The sequence below is a fragment of the Podarcis vaucheri genome, assembly GCF_965113315.1.
Source record: "Podarcis vaucheri genome assembly, chromosome: 3".
NCBI classification, from domain to species: domain Eukaryota; kingdom Metazoa; phylum Chordata; class Lepidosauria; order Squamata; family Lacertidae; genus Podarcis; species Podarcis vaucheri.
This window is the reverse complement of record NC_138761.1, coordinates 89,848,299-89,872,927: the sequence shown is the minus strand read 5'-3', so window position 1 is coordinate 89,872,927 and position 24,629 is coordinate 89,848,299.

Here is a 24,629-nt window from a genome sequence, read left to right as displayed (position 1 = left end):
AAAACCTTTAAAAGCTACCAATATTAAAGTGATTGCTGCATTAATTGTAATTTACTATTCTAATGTCAAAATACCTTATTGAATTTGTAATGGCTTTCATACTGTGGAGTGTTCACAATGATAATCTTCAGAGTACGGTAGAAGGACACAGTCTCGTAGTACACATTGTTTTCTATATTCAATGAATTTACATCATAGTTCCACAGCTTGCTGAGACTATGCAGTATACCTATTCAGCTGTGCTAGCAAGCATGTCCAATAAGTGTACTCAAGTGAAGAAAAGAGTATAATCACAATATAGTGGGCCTATTGAATGCATCATGTCTTCTTATAAACATATCTTATTATTTATTGCATAGTGTAGTGAAGTGTAATAGAATGTGTATATATAAAAAAAGCTGTAGCTATTGAGTGCCTCTCAGATTTTCTTGGTATGGTGGCAATTTTGATAGGTAGATATTTATTCTCAAAGATTTTACTAGTGCAGTTTTGAGCAAGGCACACTACAGAGCTTTTAAAGCTGTAATCCAAGACCCCTTTAGGAGTAAGTGCCTTGAAATTCAATAGGGAAGGAGCACAACTCGCGGACTGAGCCTCTGCTGTGCCTGCAGAAGGGCACAGGTTTATTCCCCATCATATTCTGGTAGGGTTGAGAATTTCCCATTTCTGAAACCCTGGGAAGCCTCTGCGAGGGTGTTTATGCAATACAATGGCTTGACCCAATATAAGTCAACAATCCTCCCTTCTCCTGCACTTCTCCTGTTTCTGTCTTATTTTCTAGGCAGAAATAGAAGAGGTAAAGCCTTTTCTCATATGAAAATACAATTATGGGAAAATTTGCAGCACAATTGTACCCTCTGTTGTATTATGCCATACCCCCCATGACAGCCATATAGTGGCTAGAGTCCCCAGCACTCTCACAAAAGTCAAAATGTGTCCCTGGTCCAAAAAGATTGGCAAGCTCTGCAGTAAACCAACCTCATAAGACAGTGGAATAATACAATAGGCAAAACATAATGGCGGTGGCGGGGGGGGGGGGGAGGATGTTCACAGTGACCTAAAGGGTTTGAAAAGTTTGAGAACAGAAAAATAGCAATAACCTTGGTACCAAGGTGACATTGTAGAAGCCTCCCCAGGGAGCACATTTAAGAGCCATGGTGCCGCTACAAAAATACTTTCTCCTCCAACCTTATCTCAGATTGCAGGGAACCTGGAGGAGAACCTCAGCTGCTAGTCTCAAGGGATGGGTTCTGTGGAATGGGTGGAAATAGTCCAAAAAATATCTGCATCCAAAAGCCACATATGGCTTTAAGGTAATGACTGGCATTTTTTTACTGATCTGAAAAAGCCCAGAAGCCTTCTTCAGCAGTTATAAATTCCTTTCTTAAGACTTAGCTTCAGATTCCAGTAAGTGTATATACTGATTTTTATTTTATTTTTAGTTGGCCTGCATTTTAGTTAGGCGTCATGTGCTTCAACAGAAATTTACTGGGGTAGCTTTGTGAGTTAACCCGGCTTCCAAATGAAGTGAAATGCTGGGACGCTCCATCTATGTTGAAAACATGAGTGCAGTTCCTGATCACATACCTATTGGCGGGTATTTGGTGAATTGCTATTTGATATAGTTTTGTTCTGTTGTATCTCATTGCATTTTATTGCCTTTTTCGTTCTTCTTAATAATCTGTTCCTCAAATTGGGGGTCTTTGGGCCAAAAAGCCATATATAAATAAAACATATCACAGCATAAAATTTTATTCTTAAAATAGAAATTTTCGCACATTGTATTTCTGGTAGAGAGTACCCTGATTGTCTCCAGAAAAACTTCATCACGTCTCTGCAGATTTCATGCAGCCCGTGGTTAATCTGGAGCAAAGTGGGTGACTCAAGCACATAGCCTCACTGAATATTTATGGTTATAAAGCTTCAGTGAAGAGATATTACTGACTTTCCCAAGTCACAGGCACTATCTATGCACGCTCCAAGGGAGAAGCCATGAGAATGCAAAAATGACTCATACAAAGAGAGAATTTCCTGTGTCCCCCCAGTGCAGTACAACTCACGGCTCTCCCTTGCAGCACCGCTTTGTCTGTGCATAATATCCAGTAGTGTGGAAACTGCTGCTTCTGTGCAACATGCAAAGCAAAACTGTCATTGAGTGGGTAGATATTGCCTAACAAATAAAAACTATGAGTGGTCACTGAAGCATAACTTATGAGTCATCAAATTAAAAAGACATTCCAATTAGCTGAAACTATATTTATTCTACACTTGACTAGTGCAGGAAACTTGAGACACCCCAAATGCAAGATAGATAGTGCAAGAGAGCAAAGGCGGTTACTGTGTTGTGTTTGCGTCTAATTTTAGTAATGTGAAGTCCATTACTCATTTGTCATGTGGGCTGTTGCTAGCACATATTTACCAAGCACAGAATTTTCTGTCTCCGGCCAAAGGGAAAGGAACAGTGCCCATATCTAGAGAATTGATAATGAGCACTCACACTTTACATTGTGGGTGCCCTTTGTGGGATCATGCGTGGTGCTACAGTTCCCAGGGGGCTTACTAGCAAACAGGGGCTGGCTTGCCTCTCCGTGTTGATTTTTGGAGGTTCACGCCCAGCCTCAGTAATCAAGTTTCTTGCTGGGAGGTGGGACCAGCCCCATTTATAAATAGGGGGTGGAAGCGAGAATAGCCAGGCGGTCGGCTCTGGAGATTCACCCTCCCTCCCTTCCCTTTGTTTAATGTTTCTTATTTGCAGGTTAACTTTTTTCTTCCTGTTTAGCGGCCGCTGCTACGATCTTTGACTGGTTGCTGTTGAAGGACCGGGAAGAAATTTTCCTGCATTGGCAGGTTTTGTCTTCCCTGTAGCAATTCGTCACAACTTTGGCAGTTATGGCCTTGGGTGGAATCCTTTAGTCTTTTCTTCACTGGGGGGGGCATGAAGTGGTGACTCACCCCCAGCAGCAGTGATTCCAGGGTCCCCCTCTCAAAGGGGTTATATATATGGGTGTCAACAGTCATACACTGAAAGGTCGTCAATGAACTACCCTGCGTGCATGGATATGGGCTTGGCTGCCTGCTACACTTACGTCTTGCACAGCACTCCCATATCCCATTTACCCTGATGAGCCCCAATTTCCCCCAGCTGGGGGGCTGGGAGGGATACACGCCCAAGGCCTAAGCCAAGGTCTTCCTACATTCAGAAGTTTAATAAAGTGGTGGCCTAATTTTAATTCCATATAACATTGCCAGGGTCTTTAGTCCTTCCTTATGATCCCTGGGGTCTGGGGCTGTCGCCGCCTGGTCATGCAATTATTTGATCAAATGTGTGTTGAGAAGGTTTCTGAAGCTTATTCTCAAAGCTGAGTTGGATAAAAGTGTTGGTTTCTGCTTCCTTCACTGTGCAGCGAAGTGCTTGTCACAAGACAATGTTTACATTCCACAGTCAGAGCACTGTTGGGTTTTCCCACGGGAATGGGAAGCTGGATGTGACGTACACTGGTTTCCTGTTTTTCACTGTTTCTCTCGGAGTTCGTTATTCCGAGGAGAAGGACGGTTGCTTCTCTGCTCCCGCAGAGGCAAGATGCATGTTTGTAATTTCTCAACAATGAACTGAAAATAAAGCAACATTAAGCATGTGGCACGTACTGTTCATTATTCCGTTGTGCACAGGACTCTGCAATATCAACAAAAAGTGCACTTCACTGGGGGCCAGGTTGAATACATACCTCCTTTACTGTGAATCCTCTTTGCAGTAAATATTCAACAAGCAAGCAGGGTATTTGTCGAGCATAGGCAGAGAAGATTTCCCCAATGCAACATGAGAGAAACTTGCAGGTGCAAACAAAGTTACCCCAATTTGCTGTTGTGTTGCATGTTCAAGGGTTGCACTGTGTACAGGTTTGCTCCATTATGCATCTTGGTTTAGGAGGCATGCGCACAGGCACATTCCTTTGCCCAATGAAAACATCTTATTTAATACCTTAGTTAAGCACTTATATTATTCTCTTCCCACTGTAGACCATTCACAAAATATAGCACTGGATTTTTCAAACAAAAAGGCATATACAGAGAACCAATAGTTGTATATGGAGAAGAATAGCCAGAACATTGTTGTTCCAATTCTATATCTTAAATAAACCCTAGTCCATCGCCTTGTGTCCATTTGCTACAAAATCTCTGCTTGTTGTAAAGGATTCCTAGAAATATCATTACACACACATTCATTTTCTCACAGGGCACTAGCCAAGCCAATGGCACCTCCCAGTCACCCCAGTTGAACAAGAATTGCATCCTAAATCATACCCAACTCACTCCATCGAAATCAGTAGTAGCGACATATATAGGTTGCCATTGTTAACACAACAGGAAAGGTTACAATACAGAGAATGTAAAAACATAAAACACAATCTCCCTCATCTGTAAAATACAACCTTGCTAAAATTCAAACAGATTTCAGCTCAAAAAGACATAATACTGAGGTCAATGAAAACATGCTAAGGCACTGCCTACCATAACAGGATGTTTCAAAGGTCTTGATAATTAGGTTTTTAATTGGTGACAGAAGCTCAGCAACGAAGGTGCCACCTCTACAAGGGGCAGAGGCTGCCATAGCAGAGACAGGAGAGGCAGTCTTAGACACCCCTGAGAGTCTTTGAAGATGAGCTGGGTGACTCGTGGATTGCAAAAGCCTTGTCTGGCAAGGAGAGACCTCTTTCTTGGTCATGCAGAGCTCTTGTCAGCAAGGAAATCCAGCAGTTCTTCTCTTGCTCAGATTTTAATCTGAACCAGAGAAAATTTCCAGTAAAAAAATCACCTCTCTTTTCAAAGCTGAGTTTTAATGAGCCCCCAAAGCTCCCCATCCAGCCTGGCTTAGGAGAACTCTGCAACCCTTATTTGAAATATTCAAACTGTAGGTTGTTTAAATTTATGCAAATTCTGGAGAGATTACATGCAAATACCTTAAATTATTAGTCATTACTAAAAATCACATAGCAGATATTTGAAATAAAATTGATTTTCAAAATTTTCCTTCTCAGTAGTGATTCACTTACTGGCATTGGCTTGAGTTTAACACAGGTTACAATTACATTTGAAATAACATGTAATTTGATTGAATTATATGATACCAGCATAGGGCTGACTCTGCTTCTGAAATTATAGTGGAAGGGAAATTGTCAGCAGAAATGGCCTTAGTAAATACACCCCAGTGAGTTGTGCTCACATAGGAGGTATGAGTGACATGCCAAGCTGACAGGTACATTTGCAGTTTCCCAAGATAAGGCCTCTGAGTCTTCTATTTACGCTAATAGGCATGCCAAATGGTTTGAGAAGTTTGTTGATATGCAACTCTTGAAATGGTGTGTGTGTGTGTTGTGGTGTCCTACATTGTGGGGTTCTCCAACCTTCTGAAAAATAAGAACGATCTTCGCTGATCAGATCAAGGCCTATCTGTTTCAGTAGTCTTTCTCCACCACTTGCCTTCTAGGTCGCTTTTGAGAAGCTCACATAGTTCTAGAAAAAGTAGAAATAACTGTGTAGATCCATAAGAAAATTTCAACTTCCATATTAGGGCAATACCTTCATTAGGCTAACCAAAACCCCAAAAGACAATGTGCAAGCTTTCAAATTATCCAGATCCTCAAGCCCAAACTACCTCTGTGATGTGGCTCAGATCATGATGAGCATAGTACTAGCTCTTCCTGTGGATGCAGCTACTCACTTCTCTTCTCGTTTCCACTTTGTTGGGTACCATATCCTCCATTATGGCATATAATGCTGCCACAGCATCCTGCTTCTGAGCCCATTCCATAGTTTAGGCCCAAGACAACAACCTCGTGAAATCCTGATGCTGAGGGTCCTGCTGGAACAGCATCTGAGGATGTGGTGAAGGTTCTGAAGCAATGCCTTCATGTGCTAAGACTCCTTCTGTTGCCAGGTATGTCTTAGGAAACCTTGCACTCTTGATGGATGTCATGCAGAGAATAATGGGGCCTGGAATTTAGAATGCCCAGTCACTCTGCAAAGTACTGCCAGTGATGGTGGTAGTTAGCACTATACCCTAAGTTTTGTTGAAGTCAGTGAGGCTTACGCCTGGGTAAGAATATAAGAAAGTATCATTTCCCATTCTGCCCTGTATTTGTCACATGCAGCGCTGCTTCCATTGTACTGCAGTTCATCTTTCATCAAAAATGATGTTATTTGTCCTGCTGTCTGCTGTTACAAAGCTGTGACACTCACGTAATTTATGTGATTAACTGTGTAAATTGCACTGTCATTGCACACCCTATTGCAAAGCAAACAAGGCAAACGGGGGAAAATACAATCAATTACATATCATTTGCAGTCTGAAATCAGCAACAGAGAATATGGATCGTATATGCTGGATTTATTGACATTCTGGAAATGGGATGAATAAGGGAACACCAGAAATTTCTGCTCCCATTTCTGCTGTCAGAATTATCTGACATCCCTACTTCTCTGCAGAAATGTATAGGATTGCACTGTTACTACTTTTATATCGCAGTTAACACTATCTCTGCATAAACATTCCAGCTGAACATTTCTTTGATTTCCTTTATTCCTCTACAGTTAAATGTTTGGATCACATCGTCATTGTCCCCTTCCTCCTATTCTATTATTCTGCTGTGTTGTGTATTTAACCATCAGCACAAAAATGTATGCTTCAGGCTGGCAGCTCTCGTATTACCAAACACACAGCAATTGATCCTAGGAAAAATAATCATCTTAGCAATCAAAGGCTGTATCTTTTTTAAAAAAAGAAAGATGAACAGCACTCTGTTCCATATAAATGATAGCCTGCTCCAAGGTAAAGCAGTAAGGGAGAGAATTGGCTAAACATAAGTTATTGTATTTAATGTGTAGCATGGGTTTTTAAATTAGGGGTTTATTATAATTAATGTTTTGGGCCATTTCACAATCGTTCCTTGGGGTAAAATAATGAACTTGACAGCTTTCAAAGAAAGCTTCTATGAGAGAGTTCCTCTTTGATTAAATATAAACACAAGAATTCCTTAATATGGAAATGAGGCTATGGAAAAGATTGCATAAACAGATTTGGATTGGGTTCTGTCTTTAGAATTCAGGAATGTTTATAAATAATACTACATGAATGATAAGTGTTTTTATTTCATCAGAGAGTGACTTGCTTAATTTACTTGATATAAAAACAGATTCATTTGTCATTTTACCCTCAGGAAGGGTTGTACAATGGACTGAAGTTCTTGTTGTAAACTACAATACCATTTGCACAATAAACCGTGATTCAAAAATTATAACAACAAAAGCTTAATTATCTTGTTTTAGTTTCAGTTTTTCAGGTTAAGCATATCAAAGGAAGGCCAAGTTTGGTTAAATCAGAATATCCTGCTATGCAGAATTATTATACTGCCTGCCCTGTTGTGAAAAGCTAATAGGCAATCAGTTGGCCATGGACCATTCAGTTTTCAGAAAAGCCAAGAATCAAATATTTAGGGTTATTACAATTCCTGTATGCTTCATGCTTTTGGAATGCATTCATTTCATTAGTATTTCATTGCTGGAAGAGAACATTAATGAATGCAAAATTTCTTGATGAAAGGCTCCTTTTCATTCCAAGCGCAAATTGCTTCCAATGAAAATTATGAATGGGTTGTCCAATTTGCTGGCCAAAGACAAAGGGCCTAATTGTACTCTATGACACCGCGTTCATGGTGGGAATGCAAAGTAGAGAAATAGACCCACCGAGACCCCGTGCTTTTCAGCGCCATTGTTCTGCATTTCCGCCTGACCTTGACCTAATTCTCACTGAGTAAACTTGTCTGTGGCTTGCACCACTTCAGACTGCAATTGGGAGCTCACTTGATTGAATTTTTTTTTTCATATTTATTATTAATAACACTTCTCTCAGACATTGGTTTCTCCATGTTCTTTGTGGAAGGGCTATATATTTGATGGAGAAATATATATCTGGTATGTATTTGATGGAGAAATATTAACTGATGTGAGCCCACATTTGCAGTCTTAAATAGTACAGGCATTGGTTTACCATAGTAGTGCTGAAATTAGACCCTCCAGGCTCCCCATTTAGCCCAATCCAGGCCACTTGCCCTGTTCATGTCCTAACATCAGGTGCGGGACAGCTACATCCACAACCCAAATTGAAAAGAACCAGGAGCACAGTCTAAGAATTGGGCGTACAGTTGAATTCAAGGCGTGGCTGCAAAGGAGCGATCTTTTGGGGGGCAGCCTGAACAAGGGAATAATCCACTTGAAGGCACAGTTTAAGCAGAACAAGCTGTGCCTGCAAAGCAAGAATCAGGATTGCACTTTAATTCACTCCAAAGAAGAAATGGGCTGACAGTGCACTTTTAAGTTGATTCACCCACCTGTCAAAGTAGTCCACAGGTGGAGTCTGGGAGTACAAAACCTTCAAGGAGAACACACTGTATGCATTCCTGCTTTACTATCTATAGGCTTGGGGGTATTGATAATGTTCTGTATAAATAAATAAAATTACACCAAACTGAAATTGCCCTTACATATAGTAATCATTTCTAAATTTGCATCTATCCATATAAATTTGAATATCCAAGCTTTATGCAAATAAATGCCCCCCTTCTTGGTTATTTCCTTCCTTCCTTCCTTCCTTCCTTCCTTCCTTCCTTCCTTCCTTCCTTCCTTTCTTATGGTGTGCAAGTGGTTATCCTGTATGGTTGAAAAGCTACAGGAAGGTATACTATTTTTCAGATGTAAAAAGTTATGGCTTTGGTCTAGATTTCTCCTGCTATTCTCAAAGGTTCAAATTACATCCCGCCCCACCCCACTCTCTCAAATGAATCCTAGAGGCCTGCAGTATGCCTGCTGCACACATTAAAATTCTCAATCTGTCTTTTTTGTTTTTCTTGCAAGTCGCTTTCTTTTGACAACGTCTCGAGTGACCAAAGAAACAGACTACCTTGTATGCATTTCACCAGTGTAGAAGCAAAGTTTCAGAGAGGTGAACCAAATACTGTCCAGTTTTGCTAAATGCATTTTTTAAAAATATAAACACCACATGAATAGTTTTATCTGTTGTGAAGCAATTCCCCATTTCCCTGAGCAGTGAGGAGTCCAGGTGCAGCACAGAATGGTTTAGTTTCCTTTGGATGAGAGAACACTTGAGACACATACAGTGTCTTTGTAATACCTGCCTTGTTTACAAAAAACGAATACACACACACAAGTTGGGTATGGTAGAAGGAAGCAGACTTCTCAAAACAAGTAGCAAAACTTAAGATCCTGAAACAGAAGCCCTAAAGCAACAATGTGTAGCTCCACAAAAACCACCGTCCCTCCCTGCATGCACACATCCATTTCAACTCCAGCTCAGGAATGCCCATCTCTCTGCCTTATCCAGGCTAAACATAGCCTACTCCCTCATAAGCCTTGTTTTTCAGATCCTTTATCATCATTTTTGCCCTCTTCTGCACACATTCCAGTTAGTCAGTAACCTTAAATTATGGCACCCAGAACTGAACACAGTACTCCAAGTGTGGTCTGATGAAGGTAGAATGCACTAGTACTATTACAGTGGTGCCTCGCAAGACGAAATTAATCTGTTCCTTGAGTCTCTTCGTCTAGCGGTTTTTTCGTCTTGCGAAGCAACCCTATTAGCGGCTTAGCGGCTTAGCGCTATTAGCGGTTTAGCGGCTATTAAAGGCTTAGCGGCTATTAAAGGCTTAGCGGCTTAGCAGCTAAAAGGCTATTAGCAGCTTAGCGGCTTAGAAAAAGGGGGGAAGGGGGGGAAATCACAAAACTCGCAATACTTTTTCATTTTGCGAAGCAAGCCCATAGGGAAATTCGTCTTGTGAAGCGCATCGAAAAATGGAAAACCCTTTCGTCTAGCGGGTTTTTCGTCTTGCGAGGCATTCGTCTTGCGGGGCGCCACTGTACTTCCCTTGATCTGTTGATGTAGCCTAGAAAAGGATTCACTTTTTTGTTGCTGCATGACACTGTGGGCTCATGTTAAGCCATACCCTCCAACATTTCTCCAATGAAAATAGGGACATCCTATTTAATAATAATAGTACTCACAATTTTATTACTTATACACCACCCATTAAACACTAAAAAAATAATTATATCCGTATACAGGGCTGCCTTCAGATGTCTTCTAAAGGCTGTATAGTTATAGTTATAGGTCTGGTTAAGCTTATGGTCTACTAAGACCCCTAGATCCTTTTCACATGTACTACTGGCAAGCCAGATGTCCCCCACCTTCTATTTGTGTAGCTGGTTCTTCCTGCCAAAGTGCAGAGCCTTCCATTTGCCCCTATGGAACTCCATTTTTGAAATAAAATTGGCCCAGTTCTCCAATTTGTTGAGGTCATCTTGAATCCCGATTCTATTTTCTGTGGCATTAGTTACCCTTCCCAGTTTGGCATCATCTGCCAATTTGGTGGTCATCTCCTCAATTCCTTCATTCAGTTCATTTATAAAGACATTGAACAACAAAAGGCCCAGGACAGAACCCTGTGGCAATATGTATTTCTGCAAGCATTCCTCTGCATGACAATCATTCTACAAGTGGAGCTTCGCTGCAGCATCTCCCTTGCTGTAAAAGTTTCATAGTTTTAATTTCTGCCTGTTTCACAAGCAACAGCCCTTGTTTGGGGGAACAAGTCCAAACCGACCACCCACCTCACCCCGCACACCACATAGGAAAAGCTGACATACACCCTAGTATTTGTCCAGTTGATGTATTAGCTTCTTTGATGATTTGTTGATAGCCAACACAAATGTAAGTACTTAAAAGGCTGCACTGTGTTTCTCCACAGGATAAGCCCAAAACCTAATTAAATGTTGGCTTTGGGCTATGAAAAGGTTACAAAGGTGGCTAATAGCACAGCAATTACCACAGCGGGGTGAGGGTTGCAACCAAAATGTTCTCCCTTTTCTGCAGCCGTGCTGGAGCTGCACTGTTCAGTCAGATTTCTGAAGAGATTGATGAGAGAGGGGAAAAATAGATAAGTGCTAATGGTTTCTCTCTGTGAATAGGTGTCCAGTGGTTATATCAGGCAGGAGGTTACCTTCTGAACAATCTTCCTGAATAGAGGGCAAGCCACAGTTGCCTAGCTTCTATGCAGGCATGTTCATTGATCATCCTGTAAAGGAAAGCAGGCCTTTCCCAAAATGCATTGAATTAGCCCATTCTCCTAGACATTATAATGGGGTCAGCTCTGTGGGCTGTGAGGCGCTGTGGGAAACATTATCACACTTGGCTTCTTTAGGGAAAAGAGGAACTAAGAGTTTGGAGATGACTGAAGAGAGTTCCCAGTTTGTGTAACTAACACACACACACACACACACACACACAGAGGGAGGGAGGGAGAGAGAGAGAGAATGATTCATTTTACATATAGTAAACTGTATATAATTTAGAGTGATGACTCCTGATATATCTAGGGTGCAGAAAAATACAGTATTTGAAATTATTTAAGTATTCTTTTTGAACATGATACTATGACAATCCTTCTTTCCTGCAACAACTTAGGCCACATTCTCACCCAGGGGTGACAATTTGAATAAAATATTGGGGCCCCCAGCATAACTGATCACAAGATGCAACGCGCCCCCCCTTGAATGGCAGTGCCCTTCAGCTAGGCAGTGGGGATCTACTCCCTCAAATATTTTATTGGCAGGGGCTGAAAGGGACCTCAGCCCATAGGAGTTGGCCCTTATATACCACTTTAATAGCCCAGGCCTCCACGAAAGAATCCTTAAAATTGTAGTTTGTTAAGCATGCCAAGAGTTGTTAGGAGATTCCTATTCCCCTCACACAGAGCCACAATTTCCAGTGTTTTCTGGCAAGAGGGATTGTTAAACCACTCTTTGTGGGAAGCCATGACTGTTAACTTGGTATGATAGTGCTTTCAATGTATGGTGCAGTTGTGGCCTAAGAGATGTTTGCCTCACAGTCTCAACATTGTTAACTTGAATAAGGTGCTACTGCAGTGGTCTGTTGGCTTGCTCTGTGGTGCTGCTCTTCTCCCTCTGATTTGGGTAGGAAACAGCTTATTTAAATGGAATAAACAGGAAGATCTCATGCATTTCTCTGCACTACACTGTCAATTGGCTGGGCTACATGGGCTGTTAACCAGGATAAAGGGATTAAGCCCCTTGGCAAAATGTCAGCAGTACATCACTGCTTTGGGGGTGGGGGAAATCCCTTCAACTTAGAGTACATGATAAGGGACTTGGGGGAAAGGAGGCCTTTAATAAAATGTCAGAATAGTTGTTCTGCTCTGTGCAGCTAGTGCTCCTTTGACAAACGGACTCTCAGAAAGTTCACATAATGGCTTGCTATTTATCAAATGTCTTGGACTTATAGCATGTGGTAGAAAGGAAAGTTTGTTTTAGATTAGGAGACCTGGTTCAAAACGTCCCATGGAAAAGTAGGCGGTTGTTCTGATGTATAAAGGGATTTCTCAAAACATTGAGAAGCAAAAAGTCTCAATAAAAACCATGCAGACCAGAAGGCAGGGGAAGTAGGTCCTTCCTCGCAAGTCCCATCATCTTCAATAGTCAATTTAAAAATGCCTTGATTGGGATGGGAAAAAATGGGGTGAAATCTAGCACACACAAGGAGAGTAAAAATTCTATGTTGCATTTATTTTGGATCTGTGGGTTGCTTCGGCCATAATGTTTTTCCGGCGTAACCATGAATGTACACTAACAAACTGTGAAGAATACCCATGTTCCTGTTTTGCTATGTGTACATGGAGTGCACCTTTGTCAGAAGCTCTGGGCAGCCATTGCCAATAGACAGAGGGAGCTCTTCGTGGAAGGAATTCAACATTGTGCTATATCCAATGTTCTGCCTTGTCATGAATTGCAGCATGCCAGAAGTAATGAACTGCTTCCTTATTCTCCTGACTGTTCTAGGGGTTATCCACACACAGAGAGAGCCAGCCCAAGGAGTACATGGAAGGAGGAAAATGTATGTCGATGGGACACATTAGGAGAATCATGCCCCATGTTCCTATGTCTGCCTATGCTGTTCACCAGGAGATATCAAGCAGTCCAGAGACACCATCAACTTTAAAGTTTCCTATTCTCTTGGCAAGAGAAACTCTCATGTACAGGGTCTAAATCTGCCACCAGAAGGATAAAAGGCCCCATGTTGACATTTTGTGGTGGTGATTCACCACACACATGGATACAGCATGGTGAGTTCTTCATGCCCCCACATGGGGATCATGCCAGCTTTATACAAAACATTGTGCTTGGAGGTGTATCTCATTGATTTCACTGGTGCTGGTTCTAGAAAATCTGCCATGTACAGTGAAATGCCAGCAAAGCACAACTTTCACAAAATGTGCTTCAATTATAGAGGCAAATATTCAAAGCAAAAATGAGCTGCATAAAGCAAACTAAAATTAGAAGCAGGCTGCCTTTGTTTGCTTGTTTATTTATTTTGCCTAGAGTAACATATAGTAGTTAATGGATGGTGACAGATGAATCTTCATTTCTACTAGTAATTCTGCCAGTAAACCAAATTAGTATTTTTATCAATATCATGCAGAGCCAAGTTATGCTTTTGTGTGGAGGGAAAAAAATCACTCTCAGGACCAGGAGACTCATAGAATTTTAGCCATATAGTTAATAAACAGAACTGAAGCATCGCTAAAATAGGATTTTAGGAAAATATTTTAAGATTTGGAGGAGTTACTTGTTACAGGGATAAAGGAAGGAAAAGCCAATTTTCCTCTACTTTTGATATTTTCTCCTGTTATTGTTGTTCTCCCTCTGAAGCATTACTGGAGTTATATTCAAATGCCATAATTATGCTATGCTAGTATTCCTTAAATTATGGGCCACATGATTGTTTGAGGTGTGCCAACAACATACAGTGACCAGTGTTCTCATTACCACTTGGTAGCTGACAATCTTATTTCATGCTGAGGGTGGGATCCTGGTTGTCTGTGTTTCTTCTGCTAGGGAGGGGGCACAGCAGTTAAAGTGTTGCTTCTACTAAACCAAAGTCACAAATTCCGTGTGCTTATAGACATAGGGATTTCTAACATTGTCCTCAGAAGACAGTTATCTATGCTAGGGTTGCAATAAATTCCCAAGGCCCCTTGTTTGATCTTTTTTTAAAAAATAATAAATTTCACAGTGTCTGCCAAGGCTGCATCTTGATTCCATTTCTTTTATATTTTTATCTGAATAGCCAAGCCAACATGCTGAAAGGCATTCATTATCTCCCTCCACTGTTAATGCTTTGAACAGGGCCATACCTCTTTTTGTGAATGCTGATGATTCTGTTTTGCTATCACCAGCCCTTTGGGTTTTGAAAATTTAGCACCCATGGTACTCCAATGGGCCTTAGTCTCAGTTATTATACAACTTGGCTCTAAAGACCAACATGGCTTGAGCAGCAGAATCATAGCTAGGGCAGAGTCTGGGGTAGGGCACGTTTTCTCTGCTATGTTGCCTTCCATTTGGAATCTCATGAAGTCTACAGTCCTGAGCATACTTGGAGTGGGTACCGTTGAACTCAATGGGAGTTTACCAACTAGCAAAAGAAATGGTTTAAAAATGGATAGGGTTGGATTTGAAAGCAGTAGACATCATATAGTAGGCATTCATGTTTGAGCTATATCTTGGCAGTTCTATGCATTCACCATCATGTTTTAAGGATATCGTGTAAAAGGAACCCTGTTCCTATTTGAACCTCAACATGCCTCCATGTGTCCCCACTATTGTGCTGCACAAGTAATATAACAATAACAATAACAATAACAATAAAATAATAATTTATTTATACCCTGCCCATCTGGCTGGGTTTCCCCAGCCACTCTGGGAGGCTTCCAACAAAAGATTAAAATACATTAAAACACCAGTCATTAAAAACTTCCCTGAACAGTGACTCTTGCAGGGCCCATTTGCTGCATCAGCCTATTCTTCCTGTTGCCAGTGTGTAGTATGGATGCTTCTGAAAATATCCTCAGCCAATTTCCCCCCCACATTTTATAGTTCCTTTATTATCATAGTTGTTATTGCTGTTGTTATTTCATTCCCTGGGCAACTTGCAACAAAATATTTAAAATGTTACATGCCATAATAGTTAGAAGCCAACAAGAAAAGGTAGCAAAACGCTTCCTTGCATAGAGGAAGCCCATATTTAATATGTGGTTAAAAAGCCTGGGTGAATAGAAAAGTTTTTACCTGACATTGAAAATACCGTAAATAAGGTGCCTGGTGAGCTTCTCTGGGAAGGCTGTTCTACAGCTGAGGTGCCACTACTGAAAGGTCTTCTCCTTGGTGGGTAGAAACCTGCATCACTTAATTTGGTGAGGGCATTTGGTTAGTAAGTATATGCAAGAGGAGACAATATTTCAGTAACTTGGTCATTTACCATTTAGGCTTTATTGGGTTAAACATCTGCACTTCAAATAGGGGCCTGGAAATGGTCTGGCAACCAACATAGTTGGTAAAGCACTGTCATAATGTGACCAAAATGCTAGAAATTACTTGGTCTCGTTTGCAAAGTGGATTTAACACATTTGGAACCTCCCAGTGATTTTTTAAAATCCAAATTCTGTGCTGTGCATGCCAAAGATTTCAGTTCCTTTAGACTCTGCAGATAGACACAGTTGTGTTGATAAAGCGTGTTCTCCCTTATAGAGAGCACGTGTTGTGGTGGGGCCCCCAGGCCACCCCTGTGTTACCAGGCAGGGTTACTGAGGAGGCCTATGGCAACGATTGGATGGCTGGGTTGCTGGGGTAAAAGTTATGTTGCAATTTTGGTGGGAGGGACCGATTGTTTTAAATTCGCGGCACGCAGCTTTGAGCTTTCTCTTTGTTGCGTGCAACGGATCATCTGCTCACCCACCCTATATTTTAGGGGTTTTGCGTTGACCTTGCTATGCCTGTCATGGGGTCGCCTGCCATTGGGGCAGGGGCCTGGTAGGAATTTTGTCCTTCTGGCTGATTGGCTGGGCCATTTGGTTTTTGCTTACTGTGTAGCAAATCATCACAACTTGTAAGGTTGCGGTTAGGCATTGGTTATCAATTGGTTGGTGGAGGGGTTAGGATTGGCTGGGTCTGCCCCTCCAAGGTTGCTGCGGAAAGGGAATTCCGTTAAAGGAATCCAGGGGCTTGACATCTTTTCATCTGAATCCCTGGAATGGGGCTAGGGCCGGCAAGCTCTGGGGAGCATGCGGGGAGAGGTGAGGGCCTGTGGCTCAGCTCCATTTCTCCCCAATATTGTTTTCCCTTACTGGCTTTCGGTGGTGCCCGGAAATCAGTTCTGTCCCCAGGTGTGGGGGAAGGATAGTCTTAGCCAATGCCTAAACAACCACTCACATTTATGTATTTCAATAAAGTTGTGGCCAAAATTATGCCAAAAACCTTAAACAAAAATTATGTGTGTGTTGTGAGTTATTTGAGGGGTGGCTTGGGGACCGCGACATGCTGCTGTTGTAAATTGATGGTCAGCCTGATCTCCTGGCAGGTGGAAAATTGCTCTCAATGGTAGCCTGCGGAAAGCCCCAAAATTGTCGATCCAGGAGGTTAGGAACTGGTGAACCCCAAAACCTGATGGCCCCCTAAGCACTCTGGTCTTTGGGTCTCTCGTCTGCACCAGCCTGGAGCAAAAGCCTGGGGGAAATGTCCCCAGCAGAAAGTAGTTGAGCTGAAGCTACTCTTCTGTGCCTTCCTATCTCATTGTGAAGATTGCTGTGCCCACCAAATTGTTGCTGTCCACTGTTAGATGAAGCTGTCTCAGACTTACAATCAGTGCTTTTTTTCTTTAAAAAAATGTTTAGGGGTAACCTCATTTTTCTACTCATATTGAAATACTGCCCCCTCAATGAGGCCAAATTTAGATTCACAAAATGTTTAAGGGTATGCGTACCCCTGTATACCCCCAGAAAAAAAGCACGGCTTACAATATAAGAATAACAAGAAACAATAAAACCAAATATAAGAACAGAAGTAAAACAAGAACATATAGAATAGAATAGACAGACTAGAGAAACGCTTCATTTTTTCTGAGCAACCTTTGCTGTGGATCAGTTCACATTCCGGTATTTCTTCTATTTGGAAAACTTTCCCCCTTTGTCTAATAAATTTAATTCCCAATTTTCACTATTAACTTCAAGTGCTAATTTGGTCATTCTGGTGGTGGGATATCTGAAAGACAGTGGGTTCTGCAGCCAATATATTAAGGATCAACTGCAAATCCACATTTGATTAATTTGTGTTAATATGATTTTCAGTATAACTAGGTCCCTGTAAGAAGCAATTGTATTATATCTAGTTTGAGTTTCACTGGTTTTGCCTATTTTCATTAAGTGTTACATGGTAGCTTTTGAGATCTCTCATTCATATATATATATATATATATATATATATATATATATATATATATTTGCTTTCGTAGATTTTCACGGGTACAGGAATGCAGGTTTTGGTGTCTTCGGGTGTCTTCCCGTGTAAGAGTCGGGGTGTCTGTGCGACGTTTCGACGAGGTCTCACTCGTCATCTTCAGGCTGGTGCTTTCGGCTTCTTGTTACTGGAACAGAGCAGAATCTGGTGTTTGAGTTCCTATAAATACTGTTGAGGGGTGTGGTGTATAGCCTCCAACGTTCTGGGCAGAGAGGAAGTTCCTAGATTAGTGTGCCTCTTCTTCTTTTGTTCCTTAATTACTTGAGGGATATCTTGAGTGATTTCATGAGTGATATTCTGAATACCACTGGGTGGGTCATTAAGTGTAGATTAGTTGCTAAAGCTTTTGTGTCTTGACCTCTTGAGCTTGTGAAGAGTTTTTCTGAGAAGATGGCTGTGCTGCATTTAGTTGTGCTCTGGCTTGGCTTCGTGTATAGGGGCGAGCTGTGGTTTTGTGCCTTGTGCCAGCCAGATCTGTGTAGGGATTGCAGGGGGGTGCAGCATCCGGAGGTGCCACTATAGTTTGGCTACTGGATGGAGTCTGTAATATGTCTGTGGAGACACCTCCGGATGCTGCACCCCCCTGCAATCCCTACACAGATCTGGCTGGCACAAGGCACAAAACCACAGCTCGCCCCTATACACGAAGCCAAGCCAGAGCACAACTAAATGCAGCACAGCCATCTTCTCAGAAAAACTCTTCACAAGCTCAAGAGGTCAAGACACAAAAGCTTTAGCAACTAATCTACACTTAATGACCCACCCAGTGGTATTCAGAATATCACTCATGAAATCACTCAAGATATCCCTCAAGTAATTAAGGAACAAAAGAAGAAGAGGCACACTAATCTAGGAACTTCCTCTCTGCCCAGAACGTTGGAGGCTATACACCACACCCCTCAACAGTATTTATAGGAACTCAAACACCAGATTCTGCTCTGTTCCAGTAACAAGAAGCCGAAAGCACCAGCCTGAAGATGACGAGTGAGACCTCGTCGAAACGTCGCACAGACACCCCGACTCTTACACGGGAAGACACCCGAAGACACCAAAACCTGCATATATATATATATATTCTTGATTTACAAGAGTGTTTACAAGAGTGAGGGCATGTATTTGGCTTAATTCTTCTGTGTGCTCTGATTCTACGACTCAGTCCAATATTTTCAGAAAAATATGAATAGATTGATACAAATGTCAGAAAAAGCAAATATTCCTTTTAATACATTTTAAATATGTATTTCTGGATGTCGATTTGTTCATAGTACAAAGGAAAAACACACACCAAACCATCCTTCATCTTGTTAAAACTGCTATCTCCTTTTCATCTTATCTTTGTCCTTTGATTAATCTTATTTATCATCAGTAGCCCTCTTACCATTTATATTCATGGGTGGAAGTACTAAAAGAAGAGTGACAGCAGGATGTTATGCAGAATCTATATATGCCTCTATGTAATCTCACTGGACTTGCAGCCATTGGAGTGTACAGTTTTATTAAAATAACTGCTAAAATGAGATACGCTCAGATTAAATTTTTAGTAGTTCCACATAACAGATGGGATTGATTCCTTCATTAACTGAGCAGAGCTACTTGTGTGATTAACCTTAATTCCAAGAATACGGGAAGAGAGATTTCAGCAAGCATTAAAGTCCAAGTCAAGTAACACTGTCCAGACTAGAAAAATAAATAAATTATCCCATCCCAACCTACTATTATAATTATTCTGTAAATTTGCTAACATTACAAATCTCATTTTATGTCATCTCCTCTCCTCCCTATTTTCATCGTGAAATGCATGCATGATAAATTTTTGTATTTATTCATTTATCAGACTTCTGCTGTGCTTTTTCTCTCTGAGGGGTTTAGAATGGCTGTTTATGCTTCTGAGAAAGTGTTTCATCAAGGCAGTTCTGAGGACCATTCCCTGGCCTACACCATTCTGGAGGAAAGAGTCTGAAACATAGATGGCATCATCCACCTTCTAGGGTTCAGAAAAGTCTGTAGATCAGCAGATGGCTTGCTGCTATAAGTTGTTGTTTTAGCCAGCAACTAAGCCCCTCTATGTATCTTTCAGGCCCTGGAACCTGAACTTTAAAAGACCAGAAAAGATTGCTCTTTCCCAACATATCTCAAATTACATTGTACCTCTGTTTGGATTTCAGTTGTGTCATGAATACAACCCGTGTTGAGCACATGGGGAGGCACAGAGACCCAGGCACTGTTCCCAGTGCTTGTTTGTTTTTAAAATGATTTATTAATTTCATTTATTCAAGTGCTCTTAATCATACAACACATTCATAAATGATTGCAGGGATATTGGTACTGAAGATAGGTGTAGCACGTGTATAAAGGGGTACTGATGAAGACTTCATACTGAAGTGCTGCAGAGGTTTTGCCTAAGGCTGTCTATGACTCCAAAGTTCCTATATTATTTGCTCAGTCTTTTAGACTGATGATTACAAAGACTATGTCAAGTAAAACTTCCCAAACCTCTACCTGTGTGTCTCTAGGAAAATGGGCACAACTGTCCTGGAAAATAACTTTATTCTTAAGTCCTGTTTATTTAAGACAGCCATCAACAATCACCCCTCTACATTCATTCGAAACAGTATTATTGCATGAATAAATTCACAAAAACTTAACACTAATTTTGCAAAGTAACATCTGATACAATATTGTACATGACCTAATCTGCTTTATGAGCCAATCTTGGCTAAACAGCAGGGTATGGATATGATAAGCACTTAGTATATTCAAGTTATCAATTACTGAATGATGCACATGCACACACCCCTTACATTCATTTTTTTTTTTTTTGCCTTTCTTCCATCATGGAACTCAAGAGAGCATATACATGTGGTTTCCATGTGGCAACCCATTCAGAGATTTGCCAGACCCAGAGCTGCTTCACTTCAGCAAGGTGCTAGACTCATGTGGCTTCATGCAGTATATGTTCAAGATTTCCTTTCACTGATGGTATATTGTTTGTGTGCATTTAAATGACTGTCAGAAGGGCTGCAAAGCTAATGTATGACAGGTGTTTTTAACCAGTTATGCCATCTATGTATCTATGAACTAATGAGAAATCACCACAACCACCTCTGTGCTCCATGTGAAATTAGGAACTTGCTGATTGGCATACATTCCTGTCATCTCTTAAGTGACGTAGATACCCTGTGCATTTCTTTCTTTCTTTTTCCAGAATGGGGAAAAATAAATTTGGAAGTTAACCACATGCACATACCACACCACATTGTTATTATGCAGAGAAAATACTATGTTTGTACTATATGGATGAAAATTTAAAAGAAACAAGATGCAGAAGGAACTGAAGTCGGCAGCATATATGTCATCAGAAAGCTTAAACTGGTGGTCCTCCTGATCACAGTGTCCTTCTTTTAAATTTGGCAGGCTTAAAATTAAAACTAGAACTATTTTGATAGTTATTGGTTATGCTGCTCTGCAGCAGCTTCACTGATTTATAAAGGAGCCAGCCATGTCCCTGCAAAATATTTGCTAGGAACACAGAAGGCCAGAAAGTGGGGAACTTTTTGACCTCCTGTTTTCCCAGCCCCCTCCAACTGTTGATATAACTTGCTTAAGTGTGAATGAGGCTTGTTGCTGACCTCTGGGTCAGCAGGAGATTGCTCTGTTTTCATACAAAAGCTGCCTGCTCATTGATTTCCGATGCACCCGGGTAGCTTCTACAAAGCTCTTGTGGAGGGCGGGGAGGTTAGAACCTCCAAAGGATCCCACAAGGCCTTGCAGATGGCCAATTCCATGCCAGATGAATGATACAAGAAGCTTTCTTTCATAAACTGGGAGAAACCCAATAGGAAAAGTTGGGCATGCTCTGGCAGAACAGTGAGATTGATTCACGTCATTTCATCAATCCTTAGGGGAAGTCGGATTCTCCATCATGGAGGGTACGTGTTGTGGTGAGATCACCAGTAACTGCCTCCCTGTTGTGGGGCGGGATCGTTTGGATGGCCACAACGCCCCATTGGTTGCCCCTCTGTTGCTGGGGCAGAAATTTGGTGGGTTGACTATTTGCTGCTGAGGGGCTACTTAAGCTGCTGCATGTCGCTGGAGAGTTTCACTTTCTTGTGACGTGCAGTGGATCATCCGCCTCTTCTCTATATTTAGGGTTGTGCTTATGGCCTTGCTATGCCTGTCTAGGAGTCACCTGTTTTGGAGCAGGGGCCCGGTAGGAATTTTGCCATTTGGCTGATTGGCTGGTGCCACTTGGTTTTTGCCTGCTGTGTAGCAAATCGTTACAACTTTGTAAGGTTGGCGGTTAGGCGTTGGTTCAATGTTTTGTGGAGGGGATGTGGTTGGCTGTGCCTGCCCCTCCATTGCTGCTGCTAGGGCATTCCATTAAAGGAATCCAGGGGCTCTCCTTGCTTTTGTCCGAACCCTGCCAAGGGGCTAGGGCCACGCCAGAGCCCCTGGGAACATCTGGTGTGAGTTGTGAGATCGAAGCCAGCTTCTCACTAAGCAACCACTCACATGCTGTAATCAATAAAGTTGTGCCCAAAATTTAATGCCAAAAACCTTAAACTAAAATCTGTGTCTATTGTGTCTTCATTTGGGGGTGGTTTTGGGGGTCTTCACACACTACACCCATTTCTACATCCACAGGTAGAGCAGGCTCAAGGAGTTTTGAAAGAATCGATAAGTCTCACAGATGAGTTGACTGATCACCCTTTTCACCCTTTTTCACCAATGCAAACCAAAAAATAATATATTACTTTTAAGGGTTCCCATGTGTCATGAGGAAATGGAAATCTGCAATTCAAGTACTTTGTATTGCACTTGTGGCAACAATCTTCTTTTTGTTTTGTTTTATTTTATTTTAAATGCCCCATTTTTCACCATCTGGGTCCCAAAGTGACTTACAAAATATAAACATACAATATAAAAAAAATAAAACATAAGAGGATTCAAATATTAGAGCTTCTGCATTAACAAAAAGGAACCCCCTTGAAAATGCTACCTATGGCAACTGTCTCTACCCCAGCAAGTAATTCTTACACACTGATGTGTCATGCAGATTGAGGGACTTGGTTGGGGAAAGATTTTTTTAACACTGGAATTCCAAGCTCCATTTTGATGTGTTTTGGCCCTTACTTCCTCTCTTGCTTTTTAGGTCTTTTAAACCTGATTGTTATTCTTAAGAATATTCCTGAAATGTGGGGCAGAAATGATGATTTCCAACCTCTGGCCACCAGAAGGAGTGTTACACAACTAGTGGATTTTGGTCTCTTTCTGAATTTTGTAATTATCAATATTATTATTGCTTATAATTATTATTTATTAGACTAGTTAGCCACTTCTTAACCCGAAGGTGTCTGGGTGACTTACAACACATGATGCCCCTTCCCCACACAAACAGCAACAGGGGTTTCATCTCCTTTCAGCCCTTCCCTCCCAATTTTAGGGTAAAAGTTTTCCTCACAGAACTTTCATCTCAGCCTTACAACATATTAGGAAAAGGATAGCTATGGAAAATTGTGGATTAAAAAAAAAGAATATGAAGGAGTGGAGAGTAGGGTTAAACAAAAACAAAATCTCCTTTGCCCCTACCAGGCTCCAAATGGCAAACCTCCTCCCCATCTTATCAAACTGCATCAAAAAAATTGGTGTAGCACTACTATTTACTATAGGCTTTCATTTCTTCCTTGTTTTCTTTTTCTGTGCACAGCTGATATCGTTAAATCAGCTCTGAATCTTTACCAAAGAAATGGGGGGGAATCAACATTTCAAAGCCACAGTGCTACGTGTTTAATGATTTTGTAAGCTTTTCTAAGACCTTTCTGGGATTGAAGCTTAGTTTCTTTTTCTCTTTTGGCTTTATCAAAAAAGTGCAGTGTAAACTTCCCATTTTCAATCTTTTTTGTTCCCTGCAGAATGCTGCTCTCTCCCCTCCCTCAATCCACTGCTTTAATACTATCACTGATGGACAATAGCAATGTAATGCATTAGCTGTTCTGTCCATTGTGATCTAATAGCAGCAACTAAGGGTTATAGTCTCATCTCTAATTGACACTTAAGGGAGATTGTGTGTATCGCTTCCAGCACATGAAATGAGAATATGCTCCCTTGATTCCACATTCTTCCTCTGATTAATAGGTTATGCATTGTACCTCTGCTGTATTCATTTATTCTGAATGTTTTAAAGTTCTGCAGCTGATCTAGTGTATATTTTTAGCTTCGAGCCCACATTCAGTCTCAATGAAATAAATTGACAGTAACCTTACTGGAGCTGATGTCGTTGTTTCTTGATTTGTACAAAGGTTATTTAAGGAACCTTTGCTTAAAACTTGAGCTGATTGGAAAACTCAATCAATATTTTGCAGAGACTGCTTCCTCAAATAAGAACGTGGTAGGCTAAAAATAACAATATTAAGTAATGCAGTTAGAGTAAAAAGATTCTCCATCTTTCAGCTTTTCCTTCTGTTTTGCAATAGTTTTATCAAAGCCAGTAATATCTTGGAATCCTGGGGACAAAGCCAAAAGTCTGTAGCAGGCTGTCTTCTAAATTTAGCACTTCACTCAGGCAATAAATTTATCAGGATGCTCAAGCCATATTTATCCTCACTTTTAGAAAGAAGAAAAAAATCATTCAAAAAAGAAAAAGCAGTATCTCTACTGGAAATATATTCTTTTCTCCATCCTCTTTTATTTTTTACAAAATATCATGGTGAATTCTGAGAAACAAGATACATACAAAAGGCTCAAAGACAATGCAATGATTATGGTTGTCAACCCTTGATTTAAAATGCAAACCAGGCCTGATCATCATGGGAAGGGCAGAATGTTCAATAGTGGAGCCTAAGGACTGTGGGTGGAGTGAGGTTGGACGTGATAGAGTTTGAGAAATGTGACAAGGCAGGATTGAATTTGACAGTTCAGGGACAGAGCCAGGAGGAGTAAAGCTGTTTGTAGGTGGATTGTGGAGAAATCTGATGGGCTATGCCCATAATCTGCTAGAATCTAGATTTCACTGGCTTTACAGACCCCTGTACAGGTTAAGAATGTGCACGGAGGCTTGTTGAGTCAGATTAAAGGTCCATGTAAGTCCACAGTCTTGTTTGTTTTGGTGACCAGTCAAATGCCTTGATGAAGGGCTTAACAGTAACCTCCACTTAAATGACTATTTTTTTTTACGAATATATCTAAATCCATCTAAATCA